Genomic DNA, 14929 nt, shown 5'->3' on the forward strand with positions numbered 1-14929 from the left:
ATTAGTATAACTAGAGGGAAATCTGGCGCCGCGATCGTTCAATCGGACGTACATGGCATCAAAGTTTTGGATGTCAAGTTAGTTCATCAGACGTACAGCAGACAAAATTTTGGATGTCCATGGAACGTCCATAAAGTTTTTACTTTAGACGTGCATTGCAGGCCCCCCAAAGCTTTTTTTCGCATTGTCTATGCGTGCTTCTATGATTTTGATTTGGCCAATGCTGCGCAGCTGAAGCCTATAGTTTGCATAGAGTTTCCTACAAAAATATGGTTTGGTGCGACGATCGCGCGGTATCATCAGTGAACATGTAATAAATGTCTATAACGTCCCATTTCTCTCTCTCTCTCTCTCTCTCTATATATATATATATATATATATATATATATATATATATTGCTCTTACTGACTCTTCTTATTTACTACCTGGGAAAAGTAAATGAAAAACAAGGTACAGTATGTTTGGAAATGAACTGATGTATATAGTAGAAAAAACTGCATGAAAATTATTTCAAGGCGCTCTACTTTTGTTGAGCGCCACCAAACTTTTTAAACTGTGGCAATCTTCCCGTGTGGAAGTGATTGCGTAGCCTCCGACACTTGACACTCCATCTCGGAGGCCATGTGCGTCGAAAGCAAGGAGCCGGAAGCAAGCCACAAATTTTACACTAAATGAAAAATGGTGTTTAAAGACGCCAGAAAAGTTAAATAATTTCAAGAGATATTGCGCAACATTATCGTCTAATTATTAATTATTATCACAGTCGCGTGCCTGTCATACGTCACCATAAGCGCAGCCATTGCAATGGCGCAGGAAACAAGCGTATGCGGGTGCAGTGATAGACCCGATGTTCTGCGTCATAGAGTTTCCTACAAACATTTTGTAGGAAACTATATGTTCTAAGTAGACCACAGGCCATTGACCTAGACACTGTGTAATGCGGCCATGTATCTTGTGTTCCAATCCTGGCCAGTTGGTTCTTTATTCTACGCTGAGCTTTCTATGGCTGAGCAGTGCTGCTCTATGCTGTGCTCCCTGAAGGGCTATAGCGCCAACCTTCCCGCTTTCACAACGAGATGCTGGGACATTTCATTTCTTATTCTCGCCATGTCTGCAGTGGTGTCCGGTCGTCAGCAGGCACATTGTTTTCAAGGTATGTCGGCGGTTTGTTTTTGTACTTTCTTCTCTTTTATGCCGGTAATGAGTGCTTAGCATGAGCCGGAAGAGCTGATGCGCAACGCGCGGTGATGTTTCTTAATTGGTGCGTAGCTAAGACCAGCTAAGACTCGTGAAGAGCTGAACTGCAACCTGAAACAAATAGCGATAGAGAAGCGACGTTCTTGTTTGTCTCCCTTTGTCCCGTGTTTCAGTTCATTTTCTCATACTCGTCCCAGTCTTTCTTATACTGTACGTGCTTCTCGCGGTCCGCAGGTTTTATGCACAACGGCACGATTGTTTTAGTGGTTCTGGCGCACGTTTTCGATAGTGGTGCTCGATGTTGTGAGGTAGTCGCCGTTCACGCATTGCTTTGGAGGTTTTTTGTAATAAGGACTGCCTGTAGAGCTACATGATATTTTGCACGCTTTGTTGCTCCTCTGCACGTTTACATAGCTCTTGTGTATAGCATGCAGTGTTACGTGCTTGTATCATTTGTAGGCACAAGCCATGTACTTTCACGTGTTCTTGAACAGTCGATCTTTTTGCTCATTATATAAAGCTTTGCTGTGCTCTACTGCTTGCAAGGACAATTTTATTGTGTGTGGTGCTGTTTAAGCAGCTGCCTTAGATCTGCCTCCGTGATAAAGATGCTATAGGTGTGGTTTTATACTCTGGGATTTTAACCTAATCACTGAATTTAGAGAAGCTGAAAAGCAGTTACTTTAGGTGTCTTAAGCTACCTTGCATGTCTTACCCACGCATTCAGAAATGTACCTTAGCTTGAAGCCCATGCTTGATTTGGTCGAGATAAAGCCCGACGCTAACGCGCCCAAGAAGAGAAAGTGAGTGTATTGGGCACGTTCGCCCCTGTCGTTATAGGGACACTCAAGCATGGCCTTCACGTGAGGGTGAATATAGAAATGCGGGATAAGTAGTAAGCTATGTGTTTGCATAGTTGTCAAGATTCTGTCCTCTTTTCCAGGTTTATGATGCTCAAGCCAGCCAGCAAGAGAGTGATCTTCCAAGTACGGTTCGCCCTCCAGCCCCACAGCACCATACCGTGTGCCTTTAGGAGTGCTGACAAATTTTCTTCCTCTTTTGAAACTGGTAGTGGTCTAACTTGTAGTCACGGTAATGACTACAAGGCTAAACCTCACTATCTTCAGCGCCCAAAAAGAATGTTAACTTTGAAGTGGCAACTTTAAGATGAGCACTTGCTGCAACATGTTTCCTTGGTAGTACTGCTGTGGAGGCCAGTGCAATTAACCACTGCTGCTATGTTGAGCCCAGTATGATTTGGTACTGCTACCAACCAGATAACGCTATAGAGATGTAGATGTAGCAGCTCGTCTCCGGCATCAGCTGAATCAATGCTTTGGCTTTTTGTGGCACCTGATTGCATTTTAAGTAGTGCTGTATGTTTTCAAAAATGGGACAAATATAGAATCTTGTTATGTGATGTCAGGCTGAGTGTACGGAAAGCAGTGAGACAGTTTAAAAGGAAAGGACTGATCTGGTACTGATACAAATAGCTCAGCACTCTCAGCAGCATGGTGTGGCCTGGTACCACTGCATTTGGTTGTCTAGTGCATACCAAGTGTGCTGTGGTACCAGATAACCACTAACTGCAATTACATTGACATTCCTTAGGATCCATGAATATACACACGAGTTGGCTGTAGTCACTCGCATCGAAATATGATATAGTTATTCTACTCGAATGATTTATAGAGCATACCATTTTCGTACTTATACTGCATGCTTACTTATTCGAGGACAATCACTTCCTCGTCAAGTGAGAACAATATGTTAAAACTTTTTTTTTTTTTTGGTGGAGTAGCTGTGTTCCAAATTTTTCCCCGTTGTGGATGAGCTAATTTTGCACCCTTCTGCAGCTGGGGGTTGCCTGCTTTTCTTACGGAATTTATCATTGTGCTAACGTATTGGTATTTTTCAGATTGTTTTTCCTATAGGATATATTGCTCTTTTGGGCCTTCAGCTGTTGCTCTCCTTTGTTTCACTACGTTGCTTCTATTTTTCTTTTGCTGAATACAAGGCTAGTCAAATAGTGCTTTGATGTTTCCATATGCGAATTTTGTTTTTGTTCATGAGAAGTCTGATAATGTGCCATTTGTGTTTTGTTTTCCTGGAGAGAATGCAACTAACACTGCGCTATGAGAAGTGTTCCTTGGCAAGCGTTGCTTTTAATGTATCATTTTATTTATCCCTTAGTATGTTTATGCTTAGCTGTTATGCGTATGTGGTGTTTTTGTATTGGTTCATGTGTTAAGTGTTCATTGTGCCTTTCAGAAACCAAGAGATGGCATTGTATTGTATTTTTACTGTTCACTTTATTTTCACGAGACAGCTGCAGTCTGCCATTGTATTTCACTGCAAATATTGTGTACATCATTACGTACTTGTCAAATGGTTGACACCAGGAAAAAAGTTTCACAATAAAAATGCTGGTGGTGTTATGACATCCTAACCGGTGCCGCCAGTGTTACGAACTTGCACCGCTGCACCACGATTACGGCTTTGTGGTCCCGTAGCGCTCTTCACCCGTTTCGTGACAGAGCGTTGGTAGCGAAGACTCCGAGCCTGGCGTCGATGAGAATAACAAAAGGGACTTTATACATTATATACAGGTTATCATACAGGACATAAACGGATCGGCACTGGGGCCGAGAGCTCACACAAACGCGACTGTTCTCGCACGACGGCGTCCGGCGAAAACGCGTGACACATCTCACCCCAGTCGGGAGCGACCCTCTCTCCAGGTGGGGTCGGCGGATCCTGTTTTCGAGCGGCGTGTCACTGCTTTTATAATCCCCGAGGCCCATTGTCACTCAAACGGCCCAATACAAAGTCAGCACACGACGGTCGTCCGAGGGGTCCAACCAGCGACCGCGCTGGCCACCCGGTTCAAAGTTCGCGCGCGCGGTGACCTCCAGGCAAGGGAGGTGCGGCGCCGGACTGGCGGGCACACGCGGACACGTTTAAACACGCTGCTTCGCCGAGGCTTCTCCCGCACGAAGGCGCAGCATCTTGACTTGTGAAGGGAGAATTATGGCGCTCGCAGGATAGATTCTGCATCTTGCAGATTCGGGATCCGGGCTTGTGGTAATGGCACAACAGCATCCCCGCCCTCAGATAAGGCGCCGGGAAGACGAGCTGCCTCCACGTGGCTCGGATGCCAGGCGCGCACGTTCGTCAGGCTCGTCCAAGTTCACGTCCAGTGTCGGGACGCCAGGTAACCTCACGTGCCCAGGTCCGACTCGCCAGGACAGGAGCTCTGCTCACCACGTCGTCGCCAAGGCACCTTGACCAGCTCCGCTCGGGTCGTTCCTAAGACCTTGCTTCTCGCCACTGGTCCCGCTTGGTCGTTCTGCAGCTTGCAAAACCGACCGGCAAAAGGCAACACCCAACACGAACAAGTGCCCTCTGTCTCCCGTCAAACACCAGACAAGGCCATAATTCAAATCAACCTAATTAATCGCTATCCCCTTTTGCTCCCGCTGCAACAAGAGGCAGGTGTACGATCTAGCACACAAGGCTCAAACAATCAGTTTTCAAATCAACAACACACCAAAATAGAAACAATTAATAATCAGCAATAATAATTACAAATAGAATGGTCCCCTTGAAATCGCTTTGGACCGAAAACATACTTCTGAGGAAGCAAATGAGGTCATTCATTTTTCCCGGCGATATTTTCGCGGAATCCGAAGCTGCTTATATTTGCGACCCTGCTTATCCGTGTAGCGGCGGTACAATAAGCCAGATTCCTTGCCAAATGAAACCCCCTTTTCTTTCACTCCCCGTTTGACGCTCTTCCTCAGATCGGCTAGTGAACCATCTTCCTGTTGTTCGCGAATCGGACTTTTTCTTTCAACTGCAGCCTGCTCCTGCCGGCTGGCGGAAACCGGAGCGAGTGTGGAGCCCGCGTCGCCTAATTGCGGCGTCGAGTCTATATCGCGGCTAGCACTGCACGCGTCACTCCCACTCACTTCCAGGACCCGCTCGTCTAGGCCAGCCTCCGAGCTCTGCCTCTCCCGTGACTGCTCGCCACTCAAGTTACCGTGATCGGTCCGTGTGCCGCACCGCCTTTCGCTCACCGACGCTAAGTCAAGTTCCCTCGACAGCGGGCGCGCTTTGGATCGCGTGGGGGCCATGTACGCCACGTCGGCAAAGAATGATTTGCCCTGATCCCTCAGCAGCTGCTCCGAGCTATTTGAGAAGAGGTAGGAAAATTGCTCCGGGAGGGCGGCTGACACAGCGGCTTCGGTGTTAAGTTTTCCAAACTCTCCTTCAATGATAACCGTTGCGATCGGTAAACATACACTCTCCTTCTCGGCCACTTGCCGTATCCTAACGCACTCTCCCGTAAAATCCCTCAAGGAGACGAAAGACGGGTGAACAACGTCCATAGTGGCTGCAGAGTCCCGCAGTGCTCGGCACTTCTTGCCGTTTACCTTAATTTCCTGCACATAGGGCTCCAATAGACGTATGTTCTTGTGAGTTTCCTGTATCGTTGCAAAAGCAATTCTCTCTGGGCAGCTTGCAGCGATGTGCCCTTGCTTTTTGCAATTGTAGCAGGTTAACGGTCTCCGTTTTTCAAAAGAACGCGTCATTTCGTTTCGCTGTTTCGGACCATCGTCATCATTCTGAGATGCATTCTGTCCATCCCTTACAGTTTCTTTGGGAAGGGACTCGTCGTCCCGAAACTCGCGACGCGTGATTTCCTTCCGTTCGTCGGGCTTCCCGTAAAACCCATCTCTTCTATCTGCTTTTTCTATGCGCACTGCCTTGCTGTGCAAGCTGCGGCGTGTGTAATACTCTTCCGCTAACTCTGCTGCCTTGTTTAGCTTAACCTCCTTTAGCCTATCTTGCAGCCAGAGCCGGACATCCTCATCAATGCAACGGTAGAACTGCTCCAACGCGATGCATTCGACAATTTTGTCGCGGTCGTCGTAAACCTCTTCGCCCTTCAGCCATTCCACCAAGTCGGCTTTTAGACGAAACGCGAAGTCAACATTCGACTCCTTACCCTTTTTTGCATACCGGAACCTCTGCCGGAAAGCTTCGGGCGACAATTTGTACTTCCGCAGTAGCGCTTCCTTCACATCACTGTAGCTCTCAAACGCCTCTTTCGATAAGCAAGTTATTACGTCTGATGCCTCCCCAGGAAGCAAGGCTAACAGATTCTGTGCCCAAAGGGATCGCTCAATGCTATTCCGTTCGCAGACGTGCTCAAATTTCACGAGGTATTTGGCCATATCCTCTCCGACGACAAAGGGTGGAAGTTGATCGCGTATTCTTGGAACATTAGAAGTGAGACTAGGCGCTGGCGAGCTATTTCGGGTCTCCAACTCTTTCATTTTAAGCTCGTGCTCACGAATCTCTCTCCTTTCCTCCTTTTCCTCCTCGCGACGTTGCTGTTCTCTCCTTTCCTCTTCGCGACGTTCCTGTTCTCTCCTTTCCTCCCTTTCCCGACGTTCATTGATATTCGCCCAGGCCTCAGCGGCTTCCTCAGCCGTTACGTCCCCAGTCCTCATGACCTCAAGCATCGCATTCTTTCTTTTGGTTGAGCCCAACTCAATGCCCAACTCCTCACAAATTTCGAGAAGTTCCTTGACCTTGTACTTCTCCATCGTTCACACTGTCCTCCTGCTGTTTACCCTTTTTGAATATACCTGCCGTACGCTACTATAACACTACTAGTAAGACATATGCAAGTATTTCACACACTGCCCCGTTTTACCCCCTCAGCATCCCCTGGTTTTCAAAACACTCTTACTAGGCTTGAAACACACAAGGTTATCACAATGCAACACCAAGCCCTTCCCTAAGCTACTATAACCTGTGTCAAAGAAAGTCTGGTGTTTGAGGTAAACTTCAGGCACTCACCGCGCCGAGGTAGCTGATGCCGGTCAATCCCGTAGCTGCCATCCAGTGTTATGACATCCTAACCGGTGCCGCCAGTGTTACGAACTTGCACCGCTGCACCACGATTACGGCTTTGTGGTCCCGTAGCGCTCTTCACCCGTTTCGTGACAGAGCGTTGGTAGCGAAGACTCCGAGCCTGGCGTCGATGAGAATAACAAAAGGGACTTTATACATTATATACAGGTTATCATACAGGACATAAACGGATCGGCACTGGGGCCGAGAGCTCACACAAACGCGACTGTTCTCGCACGACGGCGTCCGGCGAAAACGCGTGACACATCTCACCCCAGTCGGGAGCGACCCTCTCTCCAGGTGGGGTCGGCGGATCCTGTTTTCGAGCGGCGTGTCACTGCTTTTATAATCCCCGAGGCCCATTGTCACTCAAACGGCCCAATACAAAGTCAGCACACGACGGTCGTCCGAGGGGTCCAACCAGCGACCGCGCTGGCCACCCGGTTCAAAGTTCGCGCGCGCGGTGACCTCCAGGCAAGGGAGGTGCGGCGCCGGACTGGCGGGCACACGCGGACACGTTTAAACACGCTGCTTCGCCGAGGCTTCTCCCGCACGAAGGCGCAGCATCTTGACTCGTGAAGGGAGAATTATGGCGCTCGCAGGATAGATTCTGCATCTTGCAGATTCGGGATCCGGGCTTGTGGTAATGGCACAACAGTGGTGACAATGAAGTTTTTCTTCGCTTAGTAACAGTGGCACTTTGATTTGTTGTCTCAAACAGTCCAGGACTCTCAGAAGCTGCATACGCCATTAATCACTGGCTGTAGTAGCGTCTCAAGCAGTCTGGGGCACTCTGCGACAACAAAGTGAAGAGAGCCAGTGCATGCATGCATGACGAATAAATGAAGCAGCCAAAAATAGTACAATGAATGTCCTATGGACGTAAGTGTGGTTAATATGGATATCCATTAGATGTTGCATATATCCAGCACTGTCATCCCCACAACGTACTATGGACATGTTCCGGGTACATTTGCAATGATGCATAGTACATACATGCAACGTTTTCTGGATAAATCTGGATATCTAGTGGACATACTGAATCCCCAAGGTGTACCATATGCACATCTAATGGATGCATCTGTAGTGGCTTGACAGTCGAACTTTATTGAGGGCTTCGTTACGCATTGCTCATTTATCTGCTCATTGAAATGCGTGTTTTAGGACTTTGAGAACACAAACTTGCTTGTGGTAGGAAAGGTTGCTGCTCCCTGGCTGTAGTCTAGTGTCGCAACAGGGGTAAGTGCAAAGCCACGCCGTAACGCTTCGGATTCGGTATGTCAACATAAAATAAAACGAAGCATACTAATAGGAGGCCTCAAGTATCCTGGCTAGCAGTGCAGCAGATGTGCTTAAAGGCATTTGAAGACATTCAGCAATTGTGACAGCCAACGCAGCCTTTCGAAAGGGTGAGAGAGAGTTCGCATGTGCCTGTCTGCGAGAAAAGTCTCTTGTTCGCATAACGCGCATATGCGCGTTATCAGTGTGACGCAGCATTATCGACAGGAAAGTAGCCAGAGCCGAGTTTTCAAGAAAGGAAACGCCAGCGAGGCAGATGACGATTATTGTTGTGAGACAAATGCACACCCCAAAGGGTGCAACTGTTGTAAGAGTGTAAAAAAGTTTGCACCCTTTGGGGTGTATATCTGCCACACAACGATAATCGTCATCGGCCTTGATGCTTTTCCTTTCTTGAAAACGCCGTTCCCGCTACTTTCCTGCACTCTTAAAACGGTTGCACCCCTTGGGGTGTATATTTGTCCCACAACAATAATCGTCATCTGCCTTGCTTGCGTTTCCTTTCCTGAAAACTCGGCGCTCGCTACTTTCCTGTCGAGAATGCTGCGTCACGCTGATAAGGCGCATGATGTTCGTGACTGAAAAGTACCGGGCTCGCTGCGTTAAAGAACGGAAACGCGGGCAGCGCGGATGACGATTATTGTTGTGGGACAAGATACACTCTAAGAACAGTTTACACCCTTTGGCTTGCCCCTTCTGCCACACAAAAATAATCGTCATCTGCCTTGATGCGTTTCCTTTCTTTATCGCTGCAAGCCCGGAACTTTCCAGTGACGAACGGCACGCGCGTTATCAGCATAGAACAGTTTACACCCTTTGGAGTGCCTCTTCTGATAACGCGCGTGCCGTTCGTCACTGGAAAGTTCCGGGCTTGCAGCGATAAAGAAAGAAAACGCATCAAGGCAGATGACGATTATTTTTGTGTGGCAGAAGGGGCAAGCCAAAGGGTGTAAACTGTTCTTAGAGTGTGGGAAGTACTGGGCTCGCAGCGTTAATGAAAGGAAATGCGGACAAGACAGATGACGTTTATTGTTGTTTGGCAAGATACGACTCAAACGGTGTAAACTTTTCTTACACACTCTTAAAACGGTTGACCCTTTGGGGTGTATATTTGTCCCACAACAATAATCGTGATCTGCCTTGCTTGCGTTTCCTTTCCTGAAAACTCGGCGCTCGCTACTTTCCTGTTGAGAATGCTGCGTCACACTGATAAGGCGCATGCCGTTCGTGACTGGAAAGTACCGGGCTCGCAGCGCTAAAGAAAGGAAACGCGGGCAGCACGGATGACGATTATCGTTATGGGACAAGATACGCCCCAAAGGGTGTAAATGTTTCTACACTCTTAAAACTGTGCACCCTTTGGAGTGTAAATTTGTCCCACAACAATAATCGTCATCTGCCTTGCTTGCGTTTCTTTTCCTGAAAACTCGGCGCTCGCTACTTTCCTGTCGAGAATGCTGCGTCACACTGATAACGCACATGCCGTTCGTGACTGGGAAGTACCGGGCTCGCCGCGTTAGAGAAAGGAAACGCGGGCAAGACGGATGACGATTATTGTTGTGGGACAAGATAAGCCCCAAAGGGTGTAAATTTTTCTAAGAGTGTAAGAGTGTACACACTCTAAAAATATTTTCACTTTTTGGGGTGTATATCTTCCGCACAACAATAATCGTCATCTGCCTTGATGCGTTTCCTTTAACGCTGCGAACCCAGTACTTTCCAGTAAAGAACGGCATGCGAGTTATCAGCATGACATACACTTCTAAAAACGTTTGCACCCTTTGGGGTGTATATCTGCCACAACGATAATCGTCATCTGCTTTGCTTGCGTTTCCTTTCTTGAAAACGCCGCGCCCGCTACTTTCCTGTCGGGAATGCTATGTCATGCTGATAACGCGCATGCCGTTCTTGACTGGAAAGTACCGGGCTCTTAGAAACTCTTAGAAAAATTTACACCCTTTGGGGCGTATCTTGTCCCACAACGATTATCGTCATCTGTCTGGCCCGCGTTTCCTTTCTTTAACGCTGCGAGCCCGGTACTTCCCAGTCACGAACGGAATGCGCGTTATCAGTGTGACGCAGCATTCTCGACAGGAAAGTAGCGAGCGCCGAGTTTTCAGGAAAGGAAACGCAAGCAAGGCAGATGACGATTATTGTTGTGGGACAAATTTACACCCCAAAGGGCGCAACAGTTTTAAGAGTGTAGGCAAAATTACTCTCCTTGGGGTGTATATCTGCCACACAACGATAATCGTCATCTGCTTTGCTTGCGTTTCCTTTCATGAAAACGCCGCGCCCGCTACTTTCCTGTCGGAAATGCTATGTCATACTGATAACGCGCATGCCGTTCGTTACTGGGAAGTATACCGGCCTCGCCGCGTTAAATAAATGAAATGCGGACAAGACAGATGACGATTATCGTTGTGTGGCAAAAGGGTGTAATTTTGGCCTTAAGAGTGTGGTCGCGAAACTCTCGAATGAGTCCGAAACAAAGGGATTTGAAGTGTGGACACAAAACACCTGTGTGGATACACTTTTTTTGTAAGTAAACAATTCACCCTATTTCAGTTACAGCGACAGCTGCACGGCGTTGGGGCATGGCAACTGGAGTGGAAAAAAATGTGATGCTCCGGCTGTAGCCGTCCTTAAGCTCATGAACCTCAAAGTCTGGCTGTGATTGTTGTAAATAATCAGTTATGTACATGTTTTTAGACGCCTTTGCCATTAGCAACAAGTGTGGAGAGAGGCCTTTCTCCATCTGTTGTTCCGTACGAGACGTTCATTTGAGAGATCGCCAGCCATTTGTGCGCAGGCGCGAGTAAGAGCGGGAGCGAGAGAGAGAAAATCTGGGGGCTTTTGCTCCTTGAATATATGACAGCCAAGGCACTACGGAGGAGGTTAGCGCGTATTGTAGGCGTGCTGACATTGCGGAGGGGGGTCGAGTTTGCGCTCGGATGCTGGCTGCCGGCGCGGTTAAATAGGTGAAGCAGTGGGGACTGACGCCCGATTTGGCGACCGCTGTGTCGGACAGACTCTCTCGCACCTGCGGCGCTCAGTCAGTCGTGGCGGATCATAGCTTTCTGGCGCCTTACGGCGATGTATTTTGATTCTTTATTCTATTGATATGTACCCTGTAAAGAACATCACAGATGTTTCTGTGGGAGCATTAGCGACCGTAGTGGAGCACGGGCCGCATTGAAAATCTAGAATGCAGAGCGCCTTAGCAACCGCGGTTGAGCGCAAGTGGCTGAAAGGACGCCGGTGGCGATGACTGACTCAGCACCAGCGCCGCAGGCGCTAGAAAGTCTGTCCGACGTACCTTCAGGGACAAAGTTCTGACTGGTGTTGCAGGTGTAGCGGTAGTGCTGCTTATAGCGTCACAAGTTGGCGGCTGGACGTAATTATATTGATTCAATCGTCTTTTTTACTAATTGTAACAACGTGTCATTATTTCACATTATTGTCGGCGCCTCCAGGACACCAAAGCTGGAACCTGGACTGGTCCGTGGGTTGGAGCTCGCCGAGGCCTGCACGTGACAGGTGTAATTTTTATGCCAACACCCCTTGGCATGCTTCGGCCTGCGCAGCACCAACCCACGGGCCGCCCTGCTTCCAGCTTTGATCCCGCACCCACCGCTTCCCCTTGTGTGCCCTGGAGATCCTGCGCCGCCTGCTTTATTATAACCTCAGGTGCTCTCCTGAGGCCTCCGTTTGCCGCTTACATGTGCCCTCCTGGGGCAGTGCATGTAAAAGATCCAATCTATCGTTGCGACGAAAAAATCAACCGGCGACTTATGCAACCATTACCCTTTCAGACACAGCGCGATCACCAAATGGTGCGTCCGTGCCCACTGCCTCGCCGCGCGGGCAGCCAGCGGCGGAGCGTAAACAAACTGGACCGCACTCCGCAACGCCGGCATGCCTAGGGGACAAACGCATACAACACGCGTTAATAGCGTCCTCGATCACCCGCACCGACCATCCTCGATCACCGGAAGCGCACCCTGTTGGAGCAGTTTTCCATTGCCCCGTCTCGCACCGAGCAAATCGGCGGTGCGCCGGGGTGCAATCCCAGTAAGCACTGCGGGACGTGCGCACGCGCGCTGCCGACTGCAGAACCATGGATCACAGAACACCTATACAAACTTGGATGCTCTGGCCCGATAGCTGCGGTTGCAACGGAGTTGATGGAATTAGCCAGTGGAGATGTCGGCAATGAGAAAGGAAGCACTGCTAATTGCCACAATCGATGAGCTTTTTTCAAGTTCGTCTGACAGCGAAGACGACATGCTTATCGACGGCCGAAAGTGGAAAGGTTCGTTGAAATTGTCGTCAGGAACGGGTCGTCAGGATTAATTATAAGACCCATTGGTGTTTGCTTGCAACCAGGTATGTCGGAGCACGCAGTTTGACAACGTTCGAGCGCTTGCCGCAGATGCTCAGCACCTGCAAACAACAATTTGTGCGCGAGCGCGTGTTCGCGCACGTCTTGCGCGCCAGGGGCAAAGTAGCGCTGCATGCAAGCACCCTTCAATGGGTGCAGTTTTGTCCTCGATGTTGACCCTCCGCAGTGCGCCACCACGGCGGTGCAAGGCGCACCATTCTGGTTTCGGGGCAACCCCGGGGCAAGGTGATCGAGGACGCTATAAGAAAGCTCCGTAGTGCCTAGGCAGACTCACGTATCAAGGAGCAAAGTCCCCCAAATCTCTCTCACATCCGCTCTTACTCGCGCCTGCGCAGAAACTGCTGGCGATCCCTTAAATGAACGTCGCGTTAAACAAATTATCCCACTCATACACTCTGCAATGCCGGCACGCCTAGGGACAAACGCCTACAATACGCGCTAAGAAACCTCCTCCGTAGTTCCTAAGCAAAGTCATATATTCGAGGAGCAAAAGCCCCCGGATTTTCGCTGAGCAATGAGATCTTGGGGCTGCGCACAGCGATAAGAGGAACTGTCATATGGCGCCGGCGCCAGTTAAAAAAATGTATAAAAAAAGAGATTCACCGACGATTAATGCGAAGTTTGAGCGCAGCTCTATAAGTGTTTTCGTTTCGCGATATATTGGCTGGCGCCTACAATCTGTCTGGTACAGCACGTTGCAAACGGGGCAAAGTGTGGCGCTACTTCCCCTCTAATCTAACCGCGGGGCATCGAGAGAGTGGGTGACGTCACCCTTTCTGTGGGTGACGCGTGGGCGCCATTCACAGCAGCCGCCGCAGACAGATGTCCGCTCATGCAGCGCTTTGTTTCCATATGTGGTACTGGTGGGCCCACTCGCCGCATGCCTTTTATTGATGGCGTCATCGGTAAACCGATGACGCGCGCTACTTTGGCGCCATGTCGTAGCGATCGTCGCCGCAGCAACGTCTTCCGCGGCACCACACTTTTGTTGTCACGCTTTCGCCATACCCTCCTCCGCTTTCCACCTCATGGTTCCGTTGCACCCTCCTCCTCGCGCTCTCTTCGTTATCGCCGTGTTTCTTCCCCCTGAGCGCTCTGCGTTCGCTCTTCCATCCTTTGCTGTGCTCGTTCTCTCGGTTGCGCTGAGAACACCCACGCTCAACGCAGCAGCGCGTGCCCAAAAACTGCGCTCTAAAGTTAAGAAAACAAGCGGGACCAGACCTTTCGCGCGCGTTTTCGCGGAAACGGCGCCAGCACAACCACGTGACTCCGCTGGATAAGCTCCAGACCTCCTGCCGTTGCTTGCCGGCTCGGACGGGAAGATAAAATATTATCGTATCCCTTAATTATCTTCATGGTGTTTAACTGGGTGCAGTTGCTCACGCCTAATGGCTGCAAGAATACGAAAGTTACATTTACATGCATTCCGAGACCAACGATACAACGCCCTGCACCGTGGACGGCGATCTTTCGCTGACGCATACCTTCTGGTGCAGCGTGCTTTCGGCGCAATTTGGCGCTGTACACCCATAGGTATACAACTGGCGGACGGATCGCTAGGTGCCTGTGCCAACGCTGGGGCGCACATGTGAATGAATGTCAATATGTATGCTCATTTTCTGTAGACAAAAACGTCAAGCAGATCACTTCTTCCCACAAGCCCAAGCAACGTCCGCTGACGAGGACAATTGAGGTTTCGTGTTTCAGAGCAGACCTCGGCCTTCGGCTGATCGGGATGTTGCATGGCCACCGAATGAAGAAGCAAGGCTGCTCATTACCAACACGGAATAAGAAAGAAAACATCATTGATGAACACAGTTTTGCAGGCTCTCTACGATTTTATGGACGATTGTGGAACTGCCGTCTTTGCTGATCGAGCCAGCTGCAAGACGCATAGTGAAAGAACAGGAACGTCGTTGTATGCGGTTGTACGATTCTGGCACATTCGGACCTGTTTGTCACGCTGGTTTGGGTATCACCACCGTACGCACGCCTTTCGTAAGGATGAGCAGCACCTGTCCCTCCTGGTCAACTTTAAAGACAATGGACGAAAGCTTTAAATTAATTTAAAACAATAATATTTAGCCGATTCATGTAATAAA

At 49.2% G+C, this 14929-nt stretch overlaps 1 long non-coding RNA gene across 1 annotated transcript; it reads left to right on the top strand.

Annotated features, from left to right (window-relative positions):
* Positions 1-806: 806 nt before the first annotated feature.
* On the top strand, positions 807-3633 carry LOC135905486 (uncharacterized). Its single transcript, XR_010565402.1, has 2 exons — positions 807-1154; positions 2142-3633. It is a non-coding gene; the product is annotated as an uncharacterized lncRNA (long non-coding RNA).
* The last annotated feature ends 11296 nt before the right edge of the window (positions 3634-14929 follow it).

Source organism: Dermacentor albipictus, chromosome 1 (genome assembly GCF_038994185.2).
Source record: "Dermacentor albipictus isolate Rhodes 1998 colony chromosome 1, USDA_Dalb.pri_finalv2, whole genome shotgun sequence".
Classification (NCBI taxonomy): Eukaryota; Metazoa; Arthropoda; class Arachnida; order Ixodida; family Ixodidae; genus Dermacentor; species Dermacentor albipictus.